The 13,184-nt window shown below is 40.2% G+C and overlaps 1 long non-coding RNA gene across 1 annotated transcript in view; it reads left to right on the top strand.

The window, feature by feature from the left end:
• The window catches only part of LOC147022270 (uncharacterized), a 59,027-nt gene that overhangs the window by 44,509 nt on the left and 1,334 nt on the right, over positions 1–13,184 (top strand). The window contains exon 6 of the long non-coding RNA XR_015061158.1: positions 13,146–13,184. This exon is cut by the window's right edge and continues 1,334 nt beyond it. This is a non-coding gene — a long non-coding RNA (uncharacterized LOC147022270). The remainder of the gene's footprint in view (positions 1–13,145) is intronic.

Here is a 13,184-nt window from a genome sequence, read left to right as displayed (position 1 = left end):
ACAGAACCTTTTTATCCTTCGTCCTCGTCACTCCCAATCGAGCCGTTTATTGGCCCACCGCCATCGCCTTCTGCCAATCGTGATCACGGGGCGGAGCCATCCGCTGCACTGTCCTGTGACGTCACGGCCAGTCTTCAGAGAATACCAAAAGGGGTTTACGCAGACACACTTACCCTATCCCGTGTCCCTATCTAATTACGTGACATTTATCATTTCCCCCTTGAAGAAATGAACATTTACTAGACAACTTATCACCACTGAATTACTACTTATTACATCGAGATCCTGGTAAACTCAAACAGCATGGCATACCTAATTAAAAATCCTAATTACCCTTTGAATGCATACCCCCCCCCCCCTCAAACGTAACAATACTAATGTGAGTAAGACTTAGAGATTCTCCACGAGGATCTCAAAAAAAAGGAGAGATTACTCAAAATATTCTGTGTTACTCAATTTCAAAGTGCCTGCGTGTGTGTGCATTTGTGTTCTACTTAGGGATAAGTAATCCTTCTGGTCATAATTTATTTTTTCAATAACATTTCAATCCAGAAAAAACAACTGGTAATTGGGGTTAGTCATGACAAGTAATCATTGGTGAGATCCAGGTGCCAAAATTGCCGATGTAATAAGATTAAGCAACAATTTGTAGCCTGCTACAACCACCTCTCCAAAAGGTACTACGACACCCTCATCAAAAGGCATTAATGAGTCAGCTGGGTTTTTGAAATTTTATTTTACTGATAACAGCTTTGGGAAATGACTTGGTATCACAATAAAAGTAAATACGAAACAGGGTGAAGTATTAGTTTAGTAACCTTGTGGACTTTTGTTTACTAAGAACTAAAAATGATGCGAGTCCACACTCATTTAAGAACTTGATGACTGCCACAAAACGCTTATGGATATATTTACAGTACTGTACTGACACTGACTGCAACTGCCAAGCTTGATCTGCATCAACTGTGCCTGCTTCCCTTGCACGGTGTATCCATGCCAGCATACAGTTTCTATGTTCCAAGCTTTTCTCATGTTCATAAAGGCATTCAAGGTGTGTTCAATCACTGAATCCTTCCATAAATGTGTGCACTTTCGTTGTACAAGGTTCGCAGAAAAAGTAGTAAACATTTCTAGAACGTGGTGATTAAAAAGCCACTCCTGCATGACAGATCCACTGTTGTGTATCTGACAAGAAAACCAATCTTTAGATGGCATATGCATCTTCCCTCCAATCACCCAAGCAGAAGAGGAATTTTTTTTAGCTTTTTATTTTAATAAGCAATTGAACTCTTGGAAATCCAAAAACTCTGGCAACTGTCATCATTGTCATTCCACAATGCAGGATTGCTGCTGAAGTGATCGACTTTGATTGTGTTTGTTTCACCGGTGTCACTCGGTCCCGGCTTGTCTGCTTCCCTGTGTGATCTTCAGCTTCCTCCTCATGCTCTGATGGACCAGTGCTTTTGTCCTCATCAGCAGCTTTTTCTTGTTTCTCTTTCTCCTTGAAATATTGATAATTGTTGGTTTTTTTGCAGCAAATCAACCCCTTTAACCTGTCCTGCTTGCTCAACTTCCTCTTAGCACTCTAATTTAAGTAACACGGATCCATACTGTGTTTTGTAAACCAATACAAATAACTGTCTGTTTTTTTTAGCCGTCTGAATTCTGACACATATTAGTGTTGTGTTCAAGTTTCACACCAGACCAATCACACAGCAAGTCGTTCGCAATGGATGTCATGTGAATCGATCAATCTCAAACACCCATACCATGAAATTGGAAGTGCAGTTATCCAATCAGTTTGCTATTCTTTTATCACCCTTCTTTTCAAGCCAGGCTGATTACATTAAATAACAGAGAAATTAGATCTAATCAGCTTAACAGATATCTATTTATTTTATTCTGAAATTAAGAGATTATTCATAGAGAGTTAGTCAAAGCATAAATACCAAAGAAGACAGAGATGGAAAATCCAGTAATTAAAAGTGGAAACCTTTGCACGAATATTAAGAAAATCAGAGCACCAGCAGAAGGTTGATAAGAAGATGGCTGGACAAGTTCAAGTAGCTTTCCGTCAATTACAGTGGGAATGGACAGCGCACGTGTTACTGTAGATACTGTAGGCAGTGTTTCCAAGACTAAGTAGAAGAATACATTGAGTAAAGGTGTATAGAAAACGGATTATGCTTGGGGATGGATATTTGTCCATTGTTTTTTGGGGTTGGGTGTTTTGTGCAGAGCAACAGCTCTTCGTTTGGCATTAAAAAAAACGTGTTTTTCGCAAATATGATTTGTCTGATTTTATTTGGTGTAACAAAATTTGGTTTTTGGCTAGACTGCATTATAGAACTAAATTACACAATTTGATGTTTGTCTGTAGACGACACACATGTGGTTGTAACTTTTCCAATCTCAACTAAACTTGCCGGGGGGACTAAGAGTAATAAGACAAAGATACCCCTTGCACTCTCTGAGGGTTAGAAGGTTGGGCCAACAAATTATTGATGTAAATGTGTACCTTGCAGCACCGGTCCTGGTGGTGGTGGAAGAGGGTATTAGAAGTGAAGCTTCAGAGCCCTCAATTGTATCAAGAGTAGGAGGCCTTCACCTTGACTGCAAAATGTTTGGAGGAATTCCCATGTTTTATTGCCATTTTCTTCCTTGGTAAAACGCCATGTTAACGTGTACAGATAGCAGCTTGAGAGTTGTTCCACATTATTGTGGTGTTTATTTCAAGGCCGCTTCCAATAACAAAAGTAACTAGAACTGCCACTTTATAACTGCTGGCAGTGATGACCGGGTACCCAGACGTGTCCGCCTTTGACACAACTGATACAACATGAGACTTAAATCATCGTAGTAAAGTTTCACATTCATCGGATAAGCGGTGCCAGAGAAAACATTATTTAAAGGTGATACAAACACAGGCCTGCTTCGAAACGGCGTGGAACAGACGAGTTACGAACCGGGCAGCACAAAGCGTTCAATTTCCTTATTACTGGCGAACAGATTCAAATAATTAAATAATTCTGGCTGCCAAACCGCGTGACCGATCAGGTTGAAATTTTAAACGTTTGTTTCGCATGTTGGCTGAATTACAAATGTGAAGTTTCGTATATATAGAAGCAGCAGTTCCAGAGTAAACATTAATTAATATTTATTCTTCAATCCAAGATGGCGGCCAAACCATGTGACTTGTGATGTCATAATTTTCACCACATGTGCAAACACGATCGCAAACGATAAGTGCAAATTTTCGCTTCGCTAGGTTTAGAAGTTCCAGAGAAAACATTATTTAATATTTTTCTTAAAACCAACATGGCTGCCAAACCCTGGGCCCGATCCCGTTGAAATTTCAAACCCTCATTCCGCATGACTGTTCCACCATAACGGTGATGTTTCACATTGATTGATGCAGTTGTTCCAGAGTAATCATTAATTAATATTTTTCCTTCAATCCACTATGGCTGCCAAACGTTGCGTCGTACCTCAAAAGGGGGTGAGAACTTTTTATTCGTCATGGAGAGGCGGTCATAGTGGTGGAGTTTCGCCGGGATCTGTTCAGTCGTTTCAGAGAAAAAGACGTTTTAAGATATTATTTTTCAATCCAAGATGGCTGACGAACCATGTGACCTATGACATCACAAGTTTAAATTCTGCTTCCAACTGGATATTGGAACACGTGTGTGAAGTTTCGTGTTAATCGGTAAAGGTGCGTTTTTCTATCCAAGATGGCCGCCAAACCATGTGACGTGTGACATCATAATTTTTACCACTCGTGCACACACGATGGTAGATGATAATTGCAAACTTTCGATTCGTTAGGTTAAGCAGTTCCAGAGAAAACATTATTTAATATTTTTCTTAAATCCAAGATGGCGGCCAAACCGTGTGACTTATCAATTCGAAATTAACAAACTTATATCGCCTACGTGTCCCGAATATACTTCTGAAATCTGCCCTTCATCCGACCAGCGCTTCTGGAGAAGAAGATGTTTGAAGGTTTTAGGGTTTTTTCAAGATGGCCGCCAAACCATGTGACCGATCAAGAACAAATTAACAAACTTGAGAAAGGACCTCATGCGGAATATATATGTGAAGTTTCGTCTTCATCTGTCTTGCCCTTCTGGAGAAGAAGATTTTTAAAATTTATTCATTTTCAATCCAAGATGGCTGCCGAATCTTGTGACCTATGATATCATAAATTTAAATTCTGCTTTGCATCGTCGACCCGAACAAGTATGTGAAGTTTCGTGTAAATCGGATAAAGTCTATTTTTCTATCCAAGATGGCCGCCAAACCATGTGACTTCTGAGGTAAAAATTTTTTACCATCTATGCAGACTTGAGCGAGGAAGGCACTTGCAAATTTTCGCTTCGATGGCTTATGAAATACCAGAGAAAACATTATTTAATATTTTTATTAAATCCAACATGGCGGCCAAACCATGTGACCTATCACTTTGAAATTAACAAACTTGCATCGCATACATGTCACGAATATAGTTCTGAAATCTCGCCTTCATTCGACCAGCGCTTCTGGAGAAGAAGATGTTTGAAGGTTTTAGGGTTTTTTCAAGATGGCCGCCAAACCATGTGACATATCAATAACAAATTAACAAACTTGAAAGAGGACCTCAGGGAGAATGTGCGTGTAAAGTTTCGCCTCAATCTGCCCAGCCGTTCTGGAGAAGAAGATTTAAAAAAAAACACTAAAAAACAAGATGGCGGCCGAATTACGTCACCGATGACGTCAAAATATTTTTTTTCTACGATGAATTTTTGTGTAGATGACGCTCAAGAAATTTCAAATTTTTGCCATGTGGCGTTCTACTTGACGAATTTTTACTGGGATACCTCTTCACTGATGACGTCACGAAAAATCACACGTATTCCCGAGAGCGAGCTTGTTAAAATGTATCAAGCGAAATTTTTTTACACTAGAAGGTTTCCGAGATACAGAGGTCCAAAGTTGATCTGTTTTTTCAAGATGGCGCCCGTACCACGTGACCTATGACGTCATATTTATCAATTATGTATGCTATCCAAAAAGATACATGTTTGGTGAAAATTTTGTGTCGATTGGTCTTACCATTTCTGAGAAAATGGCATTTAAAGCGAAAAAATTTGGAAATTTTGCACATTTACGGCGGAAGAAAAATAATAAACAGAAGAAAAACAATAGGTTATCCAGTCCATTTGACTGGATACCCTAACTAGAGAGTTCACAGAACATGTGACAGTACTTAACACACAGTGCTATAATTTATAGAACACACAGTCTTCAATCATAGACAGTACTTAAATTGAATAAAATAATTATTTTAAAGATCGATTAAAAAAAAAATTCCAGATGTTTAAACTATTGAAGCAGTCTTATACACCACGCTATTTATCTTGTCAAAATTCTGCAAAACTGTAGGTTTTTTGAAGTGACAAGAAGGCGATTTGTGTTAAAGTGTTCAAGTATATAATTCAATTTAAATAAAATAAAGATTTCAAAAGCTGGAGAAAAAATTAAATTCCGGAATTTACCGCCTTTGACGCAGTGTCTAATACACCACCTTATTTAACACGTTGCATTAGTTCTTCGTGCCTGGTGTTTGTGTCCTTTATGAGGTCCTTATAAATAGTAAGTTTCTTATTTGGAATGATTTTCAATTTAATTTGACTGCCACACAGGCAGAGTAAGAATATATCACTCCTCTCCACACATCATCCATGATATTTATCTTTCTTTCCTTCTCTACAAACTATTGTTGGTTCAAAAGGAAGGTTTTAATCCTAGTCCAACCAACAAATTTTACAACGTAATTTGAACAGGGGTGTTTTCATTCGAGTCAGGTCAAAATACCACCTGACCCACAACAAATTGCAACAAAAGCTTTTTCAGTGGTTTTCATTCTTACTGGATATACTGATCAACAGAAATAAAAAACTCCACCAAAATCTGACATCCGGAAATGGGTTAAAACAGTCATTTTCAAGATGGCTGCCACCAGGCTTTGAAATAATTAAAACAGCTATAACTTCTTCAATAATTGCGATAAAAACATAATTGTTGGTTCTGGTCCATGGTTTTAATGGATCAGCAATCCACTGGTGTCAATAAAATTTAGATCTGATCAGTATTTAACCTGAAATCCAAGATGGTGGCAAAAATCAATAAATTTTCCATCTGAACCAAAATTACTGAACACCTGGTGCCACTGAAACATTTATTTGTGAACATTACATAATGGCAGTTTAGGTTACAATTTCAGTCCTCATCGTTGTCCTCGAGTTCTTCAGAGGCTTGATTTCGTGGATTGTCACAAAACGTCACTTGGCATGATCCACATGCGGACGTACACGGAAGCCCATTCTTTCTGCAGCTGCAACGGGGTGTGTCACAAGCTGTGGTGCAGTTGCAGTGTATCATCTTCAGAAGAGTGTCAGGTGCAGCATTCATGGCAGTCATGATAGGTACAAATCGATTGTCTTCAATTCCCCAGCCCCAGTCCAGAGGATCGAGGTCACCCTCCATCCCCATCCAAACCATGACCTGATAGTACACTCGGAGACAATAAAACTTGGTGGCAGATTCCGTTGGGGGAAGACGTTCAGGTGCAACAAAAGACTTAGCAGCAGCGACCTTCTTTGTGAATATCTTGTAATGCATGGCTGCCAGAGAACGTGTGCTATCCGCACCAAATATAACGGGCATCGCTTGGCTGCCAAGTTTCTTTATTTCAGCATGGCTGACGCCTCTCGAAGTGAATGTATCTGCTCACAACTGGAGGCCTTGATCATCTTCCATGAGTTTCTGAAAGACTGATTTTTTCCCAATGCCATACACACGAGATGTTGAATCACATCCTGTGAAGGCGTGCAGGAATAATAGTTGAGTGCACAACTTATTCCCAAGATGATGCTTCATCCGATTGATGTCACATACTTTCAGATTGCTTCTTGACTGGTTGTCTGATCTGAAATATAGTGGTTTTCCATCTGGTATACAGTAATGGAGCAAAAGCATCAACAAATCTGTGTCCTCTCCGATTAGTGTGGTGGAATGCAGAATTGTGCTGTTTACGGCTGTCTTGGCAATGTCCACATCAGCGTCCCCTTCTGCCTGAATAACTGTGCAGCCCACTTTCTTCAGCTGATCACCTTAATAGGTGATCAGCTGTTGCTTGTTACTGTCGACAGATAGGAATTAATCTCTCTTTCTGTCAAATTCAGTTTCTCCGGTGAAGTTCACAGTCTGATAGCTGTTGGCTTGTCCCCGTCTCTGCTGAGTGTTATCCTTTATCGAAGGGCCTGCACCATAGCCATCAAAGACAACAGTTGCTGTCCCATAGTGTTTTGTTGTGAAGTCTGCATCTGCTCTGGCTATTTTGCCATATGTATCTCCCTTCTTCCACTTGAGGTTGTGCAGCAAGGATCCACCATCAAGAACATACCTTTCAGTCTTAAGGTGTGCTGAAGGTGTGGTGTCAGGTACTCCTTCACATGCCAGTGCCTTGGTTCAGTGGTCATTGACGGCTTGAGTGAGTTGAGGTTTGTCGGCCTTCCTCAAGATCTTGTCCTCAAAGAGGGATGGAGGGTATAGACTGAGCTCAAAACTCATCACGTCCTCAAGTGACAAATCACCTATCTGGGATAGCACCAGGAATCGCTGGAATAGCACACTGGAGTCGATGGTTCTGTGAGGAGCAACCTGGAGAGCATTAGAATTTCCCAGGGTCTTTGCCTGCTCTGTCCTCTTGATGGAAAACACAGGTTGTCCAATCATTCACTCAATTATTTTGTTCCCAACAGCTTCATATTCATGCACGTTGATGTCTTCGCTTGCCACGATACCATTTTTGATATTTCTCGATGTCGGCACCAGTTGCTTCTTTATGCTGTTCGCTTGTTGCGTATGTGAGATCATTGAAGTCCTGCATGGCGACGTTGACCTCAGATGTTATGGGGGCTGACATTGTCCACAATGCTAGGTGTTCCTCTGTCATCTTACTGCCATGAGTCAAGCCACCGGTGCTCTTTAGTGATCTCATGAGTGTTTGTTCGATGACTAGATCACAGCTGAGGCCTGCCCAAAACTGGTTTGTTCGCCAGATCACATGGAAGCCATTTTGAAACTTCTCATACTCATCTGGGTGTTTGTTCTCCAGTTCACTCATTTCTTGTATGTAGAGATAAGCGGACTTCTGGTAGTTGTAATGTCCAGCTGCTGCAAATATTGGCAAGGCATCAGAAACAGCTTGCAAGTGATCTTTCCAAGACCCAGTGCGATCTGCCTTGATCATTGCCTGAGCAGTATGGAGCATTTTCTGATAACCTAGCCACAGCTTACTCGTTTTGGATTGTGCAGCAAGTTCAGGTTTCTTTTTTTCAAGTACCTCAATAAATCTTCACAATTGCAGCTGATTCTTCAAGACTTTCAAGAGAGATGTCACCCGTTAGCAAGGACCAATACATTTTTCTCAATCTCTTCTACTTGGAGCATGAACTCAGGATTTTCCTCTACTACAGATGCCACAATAATTCGATGTAGACACTTGCTCACCAGTAGATGGCCTTGGAATGCCCTCTGAACAGATTTTCCGGACATCATATGAACTACAGCATTTTCACCGTACACCAGTTCCAGGATGTTTTTGAGTCCTGTTCCCGCCATCAACGTGCCTATTGCTCCAAGCAGATTCATGAACGTGTGAAATGTACCCAGCCTAAGCACGATTCCCTTCAAATGGCTATTCTCTGGTGCAGCACTGATTATCTCGGCAGCTTTCCAGTACAGCGGTTGATCAAACGTGATCACAGGAGGGACATGGTGTCTGATGGCCATGTTGGACAGGAAGTTAAAAGTGGACAGAATGCAAACCTTGTCGCCTAGATACATATCAATCATTGGCAAATACAGAATGAAGGATGTGCCAGGATGTGTCTGTCCTCAGTGAAGGATGTGCATCATCCCCTGCCAGCCTGGTACAGTCTGCTTGAAATGGAAGGATAGCTCCCAGAAGATATCAACCCACATGTCACAGACTCGGAGATCTGGGAGGTCTCGGAACTTGATGTTGCGAAGAACATTGGTTGCAAAGCCATATTCTTTGATATCAATTTTTGATATCTGTACAATGTTGAATTCTGAAATCTTCTGCCTTGTCACAAGATGACTTGATTTTCTACCAGGAGTCAATGCAGCTATCATGCCCATTCCATCAAGGGTGATTATGTTGTGATCTAGATTGTCACCGGCAAACAACACTGATAGGTCAAATACGCCTGTTTCTTCAATTAGCAAATCGGGTGTGACACAGCTTACCGCATTCTTTTCAAACCGCAGTACTTCACCATATGACGAGCTGTACCCCATATTACACAGGGTTTCCACAAGGAATTTTGACAGATATATGTGATGGACCTGCAGAGCGAGACCAATCTGGAGTGGTGCAATGATAGGCTCACTGCTTGTACAGAGGCTTGTCCAATACTAGCCACTTAACGTTGCCTGCTTTTTCCAACGAACAGACGATTCAACATATTTCGAAGTGTATCTGGAAGGAATGCCAGTACAGAGTCAAGTTCAAGTTCTTCTGATTTTGGGTAGTGATCAATAACAGATGGTACACCGTTCTTGATATCACTCTTGATCAGCCTTGCTGCCGTCTCAATTATGGCCTTCTTTTGTGCCTCTTCATCTCCTTCTCGCTGTGCTTCTTTGTAGAATGACCGGAGTATGTGTGATGTTTTCTCCCTGAATGTAACTATGTCATTTACGCCCTCTCCTTCAGCAATATAAATGGAGTCCCCATATTTTTCCTTCATTTTCTTCTTCAGATAGTAGTTGGTGTATGGAAGAGAATTTTCATCCATAAGAAACTTTTCCATTTTGCCACGAAGGTACAAAGCAGTCATCTGCTCCTCATCATTCATCTCAAGATATGAACACATTCTGGAGAATGCCTGCTATTTGATCACTATCTATCGGACGTCCAGATTTTCTACTTGTTGAATCTGGTTCACTCCAGAAGTGCACTGGTACTTCACGCCCAGTGCGGAAATTGACACTGCACTGATGATGATATATGCAGTCAGCTGCATGAAGATCTCCACCATAGTACTCAATCCGCCCTTTCACTGTGAATGACCTATCATCGGACCGATTCTCACAGCACTTCAGAATGGTTTTGGCAAAGTCGTCAGTCTTGACATGACTGTGGTCAAAACTTCCAAGGTCCACTGTGGTCCCCTGAACAAGCAGTCAGATTTGCTGTTGAAAGGCCCAGTCAACACACGTGAACTTCGCTTCCTGGACGGTTTGGATGGTCCTTGTTTCTTCTTTCGATTCAGGATGTCATGTTGATTTATATACCGTTTACGACAGTCCATGTGTACCTTGCATCCAGCCGCCACATAAACATCGTAACCTCTCTGAACACTGGCTGCATTGATGCCATCAGCGCCCTTCTGACGAATTTGCACAACGTCACTTCCATCCTCAAGCCTCTCCTTGCAAATTGAACACCAATCTTCGTGCATCTCAGGAGCACTCATTCTTCAAACCTGAAACACAGAAAACAAAACATTCAGGGATAGAGCATTCAAAGAGAGGGATAGGCTACTCAATCAGAGCCAGGGACATTCCCCTGACATGTAATACATCACATATAATTACTGGTAAGAGAAGACTGAAAACCCTTTTGTTAGAATTTGATATAATAAATGTTTGGTGATTGCCTAACAGAGGTTTGATTATATAGACAATTTATTGATGTTACGCCCTTCATTTTTTTGTTGCCATCTTGGATTTCAGGTTAAATACGGATCAGATCTAAATTTTATTGAGACCAGTGGATTGCTGATCCATTAAAACCATGGACCAGAACCAATAATTATGTTTTTATCACAATTATTGAAGAAGTTATAGGTGTTTAATTATTTCAAAGCCCGGTGGCGGCCATCTTGAAAAAGACTGTTTTAACCCATTTCCGGATGTCAGATTTTGGTAGACTTTTTTTTCTATTGATGAGTATATCCAGTAGGAATGAAAACCACTGAGAAACCTTTTGTTGCAATTTGTTTTGGGTTTGGTGGTTGTTTGTCATAAATTGACCCGACTATACATACATACATACATACATTCAAACAAATGAGACAATTTTCAATTTTCGTCATAACAAACGGACCCAAATGCAATACCCTCTCCTCTGGCAAGGGCAATCAGTTGCTTCATTGCATTATCTACAGTTCCATCCTAATTTTACCAAGGCCTAACAATTTCGATCTTGAATAAACCTTCACTGGACACAAATAATAGACAAAATTACAGACTTTTACCATTAATTTTCAAGATTGTACAACTTGCTCTTGCAAATCAGATTCGCAAATGCGTGCAAATTAATTATTTGAAGAACCATTCCTGGCTGGTTTCAAGGTTTATACAGCACCGAGACGGCCGATCCTGATTGTTACAAATGACATTTGGCACAAAGCGGACTCGGGTCCTGCTGCAATCCTCATACTTCTGAACCTATCAATCACTTTTGACAAAGTTGACCGTAATAAATTACTTGACCCTCTTTAGTCATGTTTTGGTATTTCTGGACCTGCTCTTTGAATCGTTTAAATCTTGTCTTGCAGATTAAATCATACATCAACTGTCAGCATTACTGGCTATTCATCAGACACAGACACAATGCATCGATTGGATGATGTTCCGCAGTGATCTTTCCTTGATCCCCTCTTGTTTTCTTTATCTTCATCCACTTGGTATATTTTCATAGAATTTCATAGGTATGGAAAAAATACCCATATTTCTCTGTCCATTGAACCCGATGATATGCTGTCATACACAATTTTGAATTCCCATTTCTCTGAAATACTTATATGGATATCCATTAACTTTCTTGAACTCAATGCTTCTCAGACTGACATGCTGATCCATGGCCCTTCTCTTTCCTTCAAAGGGTTCAATCACAGATAGTGAAATTGGGTGTTTACAACTTATCTCTGCTTCTTTGGTTTCAAATGTAGGTGTCACAATGGACCCAACTTCCTAATATCTTGCTAATGTACAGAAGTTCATACTTCTAATATCTGTAAATATATTAATCTGCTCGTGCTTAAGTCAGAAGACAACTGAAACTTTGGATCATGCTCTCACAATTTTGCACTTGGATTATGGAAACGTATTGTTCACAGGCTTCGCTGTTTGCCCGAACAACTTATACAGAATATGACTGTGAAGGCTTGTTGTGTCGACTCATAAATTTAATCACATAACTTAAATTCTTTAACCATTTCACTTGTTCACAGTACACCAACGGTTAGAGTTTTAAATATTGCTCATGACCTTTAATGCCAAACATTATTTGGTTCCTCCAAGCATTTTTGACCCAATCACACTGAGCACTTTGCAAAAACACAGTGGTCTAACAATGAGAATCTCCTGTTAGTTCCTCCCAATAGAATGAAGACTTTGTGTTCAGGTAGTCCTGGAAACATGTCCTAGTCTGTTCAGTGGTCTCCTCCACGGGCCTCGACTCTGAATACAAAAAAGCATTCTTCAGATGTTCTCCTCCAACTGTGGAACTTGTTGCCTTTTCACTAAATATGTACATAATCATCAATTACCGTTTATATATCTCCCCTAAAATCCCATCTTTGTACACTTTCATTTTGCTAAATATGAAGTGCAAAATGCAAAAAGTGCTAAATTGATTGATTTGTTGATAGATTTAACATCCCGTGAGTTCATAACTATCTGTTCATGCAGCTGTTGTGGGGGGTTTTTATAATGCCAATCCGTGGACTGCATGACACTGTTTTTTACTCCCCGTGCTCCTCTGTTGATGTTGCTTGGACATTTAAAAAGGTTATGACTTTATAGCTAAATCATAAAATATTGAGCATGCATTTTATCTTCTTGGATCATTTTATCTTATTGGATATAGTTACATGCTCAAATTCAAGATTGCCACCAATTATATCCAAGATGGCTTACAAAAAAATTCCAATGTGATTTTTGTAAAATTCAGGAAAAAGGCATTTTTAAAGGAAAAAATCGAACTGAAATTCTCATGATATGACACAAAAACATAGGCTACATCTTCAGAGATTGCAGAAGTACAGTATCAACCTTCTCTCTTGCAGGTTCCTCAACTCACTGGAGGAACTGAATGCCCTTGTGAG

This window comes from Eptatretus burgeri, chromosome 8, assembly GCF_056783735.1.
Source record: "Eptatretus burgeri isolate ZD-2024b chromosome 8, Ebu_testis_v1, whole genome shotgun sequence".
NCBI lineage: Eukaryota > Metazoa > Chordata > Myxini > Myxiniformes > Myxinidae > Eptatretus > Eptatretus burgeri.
This window is presented reverse-complemented; position numbering and strand designations above follow the sequence as displayed.